Genomic DNA, 7,500 nt, shown 5'->3' with positions numbered 1-7,500 from the left:
CCTCACCCTCACCCTCACCCTAACCCTAACCCTAACCCTAACCCTAACCCTAACCCTAACCCTCTAGCCCTAGCCCTCTAGCCCTAGCCCTCTAGCCCTAGCCCTCTAGCCCTAGCCCCAACCCTAACCCCAACCCTAACCCTAACCCTAACCCTAACCCTAACCCTAACCCTAACCCTGCCTCTCGAAGGGAGAGGGTGTGTTTGTTTGGAGCTCCTGCGAGTCCCAACAAACAATTAGCTGGAACTTTAAAACCAGCTCGTCTGCCAGCACCCCGCTTGCTGGGGAGTCTGGGGGAGTCCTCCGGGCACCCGGGGGTGCGGTCATGGACCCCCTCGGAGGGGGGGTCCCCCGGAAAAACTTTCTGGAAGGGACCCCCCCTGTACAGCTCCTGGAGTATCGGGAGAGCTGCAGGCCTACAAAAATGGCTGCTGCTGCGGCTGCTGCAGTGCTGCTGGAGGAGGAGGTAGGAGAAGCGGCTTTTGTACCGGCAGGAGGGGGCCCCCGCTGCATGGAGGAGTCACTGAGGGGTGCAGGACAGTGGGGGGCATGCCCAGAGGGCTCGGGGGGCCCTGGGACGCCCCTGGAATGTTGTGAGGGGGGGCTGGAGCCGGTGGACCTCGAAAGTAGGCCTCAGGCAGCCAGGCTCTCAGCATTAGCTGGCTGGAGCCTTGCTGATGGGCAGCACTCGGAGGCAGTGGCCTGGGCTGCTACTGGCAGTAAGGAGGCAGCGGGGGCTGTGCTGGCCCTGGCTGCAGTGGGGGCCGAGCAAGAGGCCGTTCTCGGAACAACAGCCGAGGGGCTTGGAGAGGAGAGCGTGGAGGGGGAGCAGGCGGGCCCGCAACGCTCTGGGAGGCGCGCTGCCTACCTCGCGCTGTATGAGAGGGTGCGCCCCTGGGCGGAAGGCACCGAGAGGGGAGAGCGGCTGCAGAAGCTGGTGGGCCAGATGGCCGCCCAGCAGGAGCGCCTGGCGGAGCTGGAGGAAATGACGGAGGCGGAGCGGCGGGCCCATGGGCTGGAGGGATTCAGGCGAGAGAAGTCCATGCTCTGGCGATCCCTGCGCGACCTGGAGAGGCGCTGCGATGCCCTCGCGCTCCGTTTCGGGGTGCGGCGCCGCCGGGGAGGTGAAGGGGACGCCTGGGAGTGTGTGGAGAGTCCGGACCGAGCCGGGCGCTCGCCCGGGTCTGACTCCGACTATGCAGGCCAGGAGGCGGAGGGTGGAGACGGGAGAGCCCGCTCCCCGATCAAGCATGCCGCCCTAGGTTGGGTGGGCGGTGCGGTGACACGGGGCCCATCGCCCTCGCCACTGCTGGAGGCAGGGAGGGAGGCGTTAGAGCCCGGAAATGCCCGCGTGTGCTGCAGTGGAGGGCCCCGGGTGGGAGACAGAGAGGGCCTGGTCCTGTCAGAGGGCGGCACCAGCCTCGCGGCGGTGGCGCAGCCTCGGTCCCAGGGAAATGGTGTGAGGGACAGGCACGGCGCACGAAGGCGCTTACCCTGGGAGAGCAGCTCAGGGGATGGCAGCAGCGAGAAGAGCAGCCGCAGCAGCAGCCAGGAGCGCGGCAGCGGGGAGCCGGGCAAAGAGCTCCTGGGCGGCCGCGTCGACGCAGACTTCCTCCGCCAGCAGTTCGGGACGGACTTTGGGTCGTCGGTGGAGGAGGAGACGGACATGAGCCGGGGCCTGCCGGCGCTCCGCTCCTCCTCCGGAGGCAGCGGAGGCGGCTCGCGCGAGTTCCGGATCCTCCAGCGGTGGACGGAAGCTCTCCACACGCCGCTGGCCAGAGTCCATGAGCTCGTGGTGCCGGCAACGTTTGACCGATATGACCTGCTGCGCCTCTGGGGCTACGTGGTCGCCCGCATCGCCCTCCCCGCGGTGCCGACCAACAACCTGTCTAAGTACAGCCAGGGCAGGGTCTGGGACTTCTTCACCCAGACCTTCCGCCCGCTATGGGACACCCTAGCCGGACGTTGCTGTGGGCTCACGGAGAACCAACTCGCCCTCGTTCGCTCCCTGGCGCTGGCTGCGTTACGCCGGATCCTGGTGGGGCGCAGGCCTCGTGGCGCGCCCGCCGACTTCCCGGCCTGGCTGGAGGCGGGCAGCCTGGTGCGCACGTTCCAAGATATCCACCGGACGTGGGTCGTCGCCCCGAGCGACGCGCCGGTACTTTTCCTGGCCAGGACCGAGGACTGGTCCTCCTTCGTGTCACAGGCGGACTTCCGTGAGTGGCTGGAGAACGTCATCGGCCTCCTGCGCCAGCGGCAGCGCATCGAGAAGCAGCGGCAGGCGGACGAGGGAGCAATGGCTGGCCGTGCGGCAGAGCGGAGGCCGATGGCAGCGGCGCCGGGCGGAGCGGCGGCAGAGCGCGGCGGTCGAGGGCGAGATGACGCGGAGCGTCCAGCGACGGCACGGCTGGCGCGACCGACGGGGACAGCGCCGCGGGCGGCCCAATCGGAGGTGCCGCCCACGGCGGCCGGTGAGTCTCTGGGCTCCGGGGAGCGGGAGGATGACCTGGGAGGTCCGGGTGGCAGCGGCGGAGAGTGCGGCGAGCCGGCGGGCCCGTTCAAAGCCCCGGGAAGGCCGCCCTCGGCCGCGGGTTCGAGGAAACGAGGGGAGACGCGCCTCGGCAGCGCCGGCTCTGCGGCGGAGGAGGACTCGGCCAAGAAGCGGCCCAGGAAGGGTCCTGGGCGGGCCTCCGGGTCAGGAGCGAGCAGCGGCGCCGGAGTCACAGGGGCACGGCAAGCGGGACGGGCTGCCTCAGACACGGAGCAGGAGCAGGAGGGGGGGCTCCGGGGAGAGGCCGGTCTGTCCCCAGGTACTGCCGTGCCTGTTGCTGTGCCTCCTGCAGGTGCTCGGAACGGCGGCAGAGATGGCGGCGCTAGGCGGAACTCCGCGACCCCGAGGGACGAGGCCACGGCCGGGACGGCAGCGTCGGCAGCTCAGCGGGAACAGCGGACGGCAGCGAACGGCGGGACGCGCTCCTACGCCTCGGTGGCCGGCAACGCGCGTGCAGAGCGGCGCGGCGGGCGCCGTGGAGGTGGTGGCGGCAGCGGCACAGGGGACGCCTTTCCCTGGGATGAGGACGGCGAGGAGGAGGATGAGGAGGGCTACCTGGGCCGCCTGCTCGACGGCCTGTCGGACGGGTCGGGCGCGAGGAGCAGAGACCCGTGGCGGCGCTACGTTGTGCGCTTCCGCTACCGGGGGGCTGACCTGGAAGACACGCGGGACTACCTGGCCTCGGTCCTCCTGCTGGAGACTTTGGCCTTCGACAGGGCGGATGTGGTGGCCCTCATTCAACTTCCAGGCTCGCGTGAGACGGACGTCTGCCTGGCGTCCGAGAACGCCTACCGCCGCTTTTGGGTGGGCTGCAAAGCGGCGCAGCGCGCCAACCCGGCCCTGCTGGCGGACTTTGAGGTGGTGCCGCTCTTCCGGGGTGACACGAAGGTCCTGACCGTCATCTTCAGGACCTCTGCCATCCCGGAGGAGGACGTGACTCTCTGGGTGTCACGCTATGCAAAAATACTCATGGGACCTGACAAGAAGCGTGACCGGCACGGTTTTTGGACTGGGGAATACCGTTGCGTAGTCGCCTTCAAGGGGGAGGAGACGGGAGGAGGCCGCATCCCAAAGTACTTCTACCTGGGGGCGGAGAGGGGCATCACACGGTACAGCGGCCAGCCGCCGGCGTGCTTCCAGTGCGGCTCCTACGGCCACCGGCGGCGGAACTGCACCACGCCGCTGTGCTCGCGGTGCGGCGTCCGCGGACACGCAACGGCCGCCTGCCAGGCCAGCATCCGCTGCAACCTGTGCGAGGAGCCCGGGCACACCTACTTTTGGTGTCCGCGTGCCCAGTACAACCGGGAGGACGAGGAGCGGTGGGGTGCGGCGAACAGGGCCGCCCAGGCGGGGCGGGAGCGTGCAGAGGCACAGGCCTGGCATCAAGCGCAACAGAGACGGCGGGAAGGGGAGGCGCAAGGTGTGAGGCCGGGGGCTCCGGACAGGGCCCGCGCCCAAGAGTCAAAGGCCCGGGGGGGCGCTGGCAACCAGGGGGAGGAGGGCGCCGACTGGCGGACGGTCACCCGCCGGCCGGCAGGAAAGAAAGGCAGGACCCCGGATGCCGGAGTTGCAGGCGCCGCGCCACGGGCTACAGGCGTGGAGGTGTGGCGGGCACAAAACACCGTGTTACAGACATGCAACGCCTTCAGACTCCTCGGGGAAGGTGAGTGGCAAGGGCCAGGCCAACGCCTACATGCCGACAACGACCCTGGTCTAGAAGAGGACCGGCAAGGGGGGAGCGCGGCCGAAGAGCAGACGGCAACCAAGGAGGGGCAGGCAGGCGGGGAAGACGCCTCTCCGCCGCCAGTGCAGCCGCTCCCGCCGCGAGAGCAGCAGCCCGAGGATGCGCAGCGGGCCCGGAAGATGAAGAGGCGGCGGCGGGGAGGGGGTGCCGCGACGGAGTCGGGGACCCCAAGCGTGGGTACAGCCCCGGTGGGGAGGGATAGAGAGGGCCGGCCGTCGCAGAAGACACCCGACTTGCCCACCGACCCCGAACTATCAGCAGACCTGTCAGTTGTCCCGCCAACTGGCCCCAACACCGTACTACAAGCGCGGAGTGAGCAACAGGACGGGACTGACCCCAACGGCGAGCTGGATGAAAGGCAGGACTTTACGTGCATGGTGGAGGTCGGCTCAGGAGCAGTGACAGCTCCCGCCATGGATGGAACAGGAAACATCGTGCGAGGCTGCCCGGGAGGCCGGAGGCGACCAGAAAAAGAAATCAGGGCACCGGACAGTAGGTCGACGGAGAGTGCGGTGGAGGACACCGGGGATGAGCTCGCCCTGGTCCCGTACGCCCTCTCCCCAGAGCACAGTGCGCCTCCGCCCTGGGAGTCACCCGGACCCCCCCACGCGTGCCCGGATGCGCGACCTGGTGAGGCTACACCTCCGGCTTGGCCTCCGGAGGGGGTAGGGAAGTCTGCGGCCGCCGCAACCGCCGCAACCCCCTGAACGCCATGACTGCGCTACGCCTCGCGACGTGGAACGCTAGGGGCTTGCGCTCGTGGCGCAGGGCGGAGGAGATCCTGCCAACCCTGGCAGCGCTGGCGCAGGATGTGCTCATCTTGCAGGAGCTGCACTTCACCAACGAGCAGCAGCGGAGCCGAGCACAGCGGCTCTGGACCGCCGGGCCGTCGGTGTGGTCCTACGACGGCGAGGAAGGCTCGGCGGGCGTGGCGCTGCTCTTCCGCTCGCGGGCCGACCTCGCCATCGACGGAGTCGTGGAAGCGGTGCCGGGGAGGCTGCTGGTGGCGGACCTGACGCTGCGGAGCGTATCGGTGAGCGGGACGGCGGAGGAGCGTGCCTTCCGCATCTGCGGGCTCTACGCCCCCGTACAGGCCACACGGCGGCGGGCTTTCTGGGCACATCTGCGGAACGCGTGCCACACGCGTCGTTGCCTGCTCGTGGCCGGGGATTTTAACAACCGCTCCCGGCTCTCAGACCGCAGCGCGTACGTGGGCGGGGTGCGCACGGCGGGCGAGGCCGAGCGCCCGCTGCATGGTGGCGGCGCCCCGCTGCTGCCAGACGAGCGTGAGCTGGAGCGCTTCCTGGCACAGGCCGGACTGGCGGACAAGGCACGCGAGGCCCCTAACGCGCTCGACTTCTTCCCAGTAGGGTGCCGGAGGGCGTACGCAGGCAGTTATCCGCCCGTCGGGGACGGTGCCGCTGCACGCTACACGTTCTACCACCCGTGCTTTGCCAGCCGCGTGGACCGGGTACGCGCACCGGAGAGTGTCTACGTACAGCGTTGCGCCGTGACCATCACCCCGTGGTCCGACCACGGGATACTGCGCCTAGAGCTGGCTGTGGGCGAAGTCTTCCCGAGGGGGCGACCCCTTTGGCGCCTGCGCCCGGAGGCGCTTCAGCGGGAGGAGTGCCGCGCGCTGGTAGCGACCACGCTGGCGTGCCTGCTGTCGCTGCGCACGGCGGGCCTATACAGGGATGCGGCCCCGCTGGAGTGGTGGGAGCGAGTCAAGCGAGAGGTGCGGCAGCGGTGCCGGCGGCAGGAGCGGGCGGCCTACTCCGCAGAGACACGCCGCTACCACGATGCCGTCTACCACTTCCTACAGTGCCACGCGCGTGCCGGGCGCGGCCAGCCTGTCGACACCAAGGTCCTGACACAGGCGCGGGAGAGCATCGCGCATTACCAGCGCGAGCGCTGGGACCGGCGGCGCCGGGCCAAGGTGTGCCGCACGCGTGGTGGCAGCGTAGATGTTGACGAGTGGGCGAAGACCAGGGGCGGTGGCGCAAGCCCACCGGCAGCCATCCAAGGGCTGCGCAGGACGGAGGCGGACGGCGTCAGCACGAGCCCGGGAGAGATGCTCCAGGTCGTTGAGGATTTCTATGGCGCCCTTTTTGCAAAGAAGACCCAGATCGCTGCCAACCAAAGCGAGGCCTTCCTGCACGCCATCGATGCGATGCCCGGCGATGGCGGGAGGCGGGGCTGGCGCAGCCTGTGTGAGGGCCTGAACGAGGAGGACGCACGCGGCCTGGTGGCACCCATCGCCGAGGAAGAGGTGGCGGCGGCCATCGCGCGCGGGCGCAGCCGCTCTGCGCCAGGCCCCGATGGCCTCGGCTGGGCCTTCTACAAGAAATTCCGTGCCTGGCTGGCACGCCCCCTGGCGGAAGTCTTCACGGCGTGCCTGGCACAGGACCGGACTAGCGTGACTTTTGGCGAGGGCACGCTCGTCCTCTTCCCCAAGCGCGGAGACCTGACGCTGCTCAAGAACTGGCGCCCCATCGTGCTGACCAACGTTGACTACCGCGTGCTGGCAGCAGTGCTCAACGCACGGCTGGCGGCCGTGGCCGGGAAGATCGTGGTGCGTGCGCAGACCAGCGCGGTGCCGGGGCGCGCCATGCAGGACTCGCTCTGCGCACTACGTGAAGTCTTCCAGCTAGCACGCATGGGCCAGTGGCGCGGGCTGCTGCTCCAGCTGGACCAGGAGAAGGCCTTCGACAACGTACACCATGCCTTCCTGTGGGCGGCGCTGCGCTGGAAGGGCGTGCCCGAGACCTTTGTAGGCTATGTGCGACTGCTGTACCACGGCGCGGCCATCGTCCCGCAGCTGAACGGGCACCGCGGCGCACCGATCCTCATCCAGTCGGGCGTACGGCAGGGATGCCCGCTCAGCGCGCTGCTCTATGTGCTGAGCCTGGACGCGGTGCTGTGTCGGCTGGAACTGGAGAAAGGCATCACCGGTGTGCGCTTCCACCTGGCCACCCGGATGACAGTGGAAGGAGGAGCGGCCGGAGTCCACCCGCGGAAGTGGCCCCAGCACACCGGGAGCAGCGACGACGACAGCAGCGAAGGCGGCGGTGGCGGCGGCCCTCAAAACGGCCGGGCCTCGGCAGCGCCTACACTCAAGCTCGTAGCGCACGCGGATGACGTCTCACTGCTTGTGCGAGATGACAATGCGGAGCTGACAGAAGTGCGGAGGGTTTTTGACGCA

Source organism: Heloderma suspectum, chromosome 4, assembly GCF_057233095.1.
Source record: "Heloderma suspectum isolate Gila_16-S chromosome 4, 16-S_ref, whole genome shotgun sequence".
Lineage (NCBI taxonomy): Eukaryota > Metazoa > Chordata > Lepidosauria > Squamata > Helodermatidae > Heloderma > Heloderma suspectum.
The sequence above is the reverse complement of the archived record's forward strand: the minus strand, read 5'-3'. Positions refer to the sequence as shown.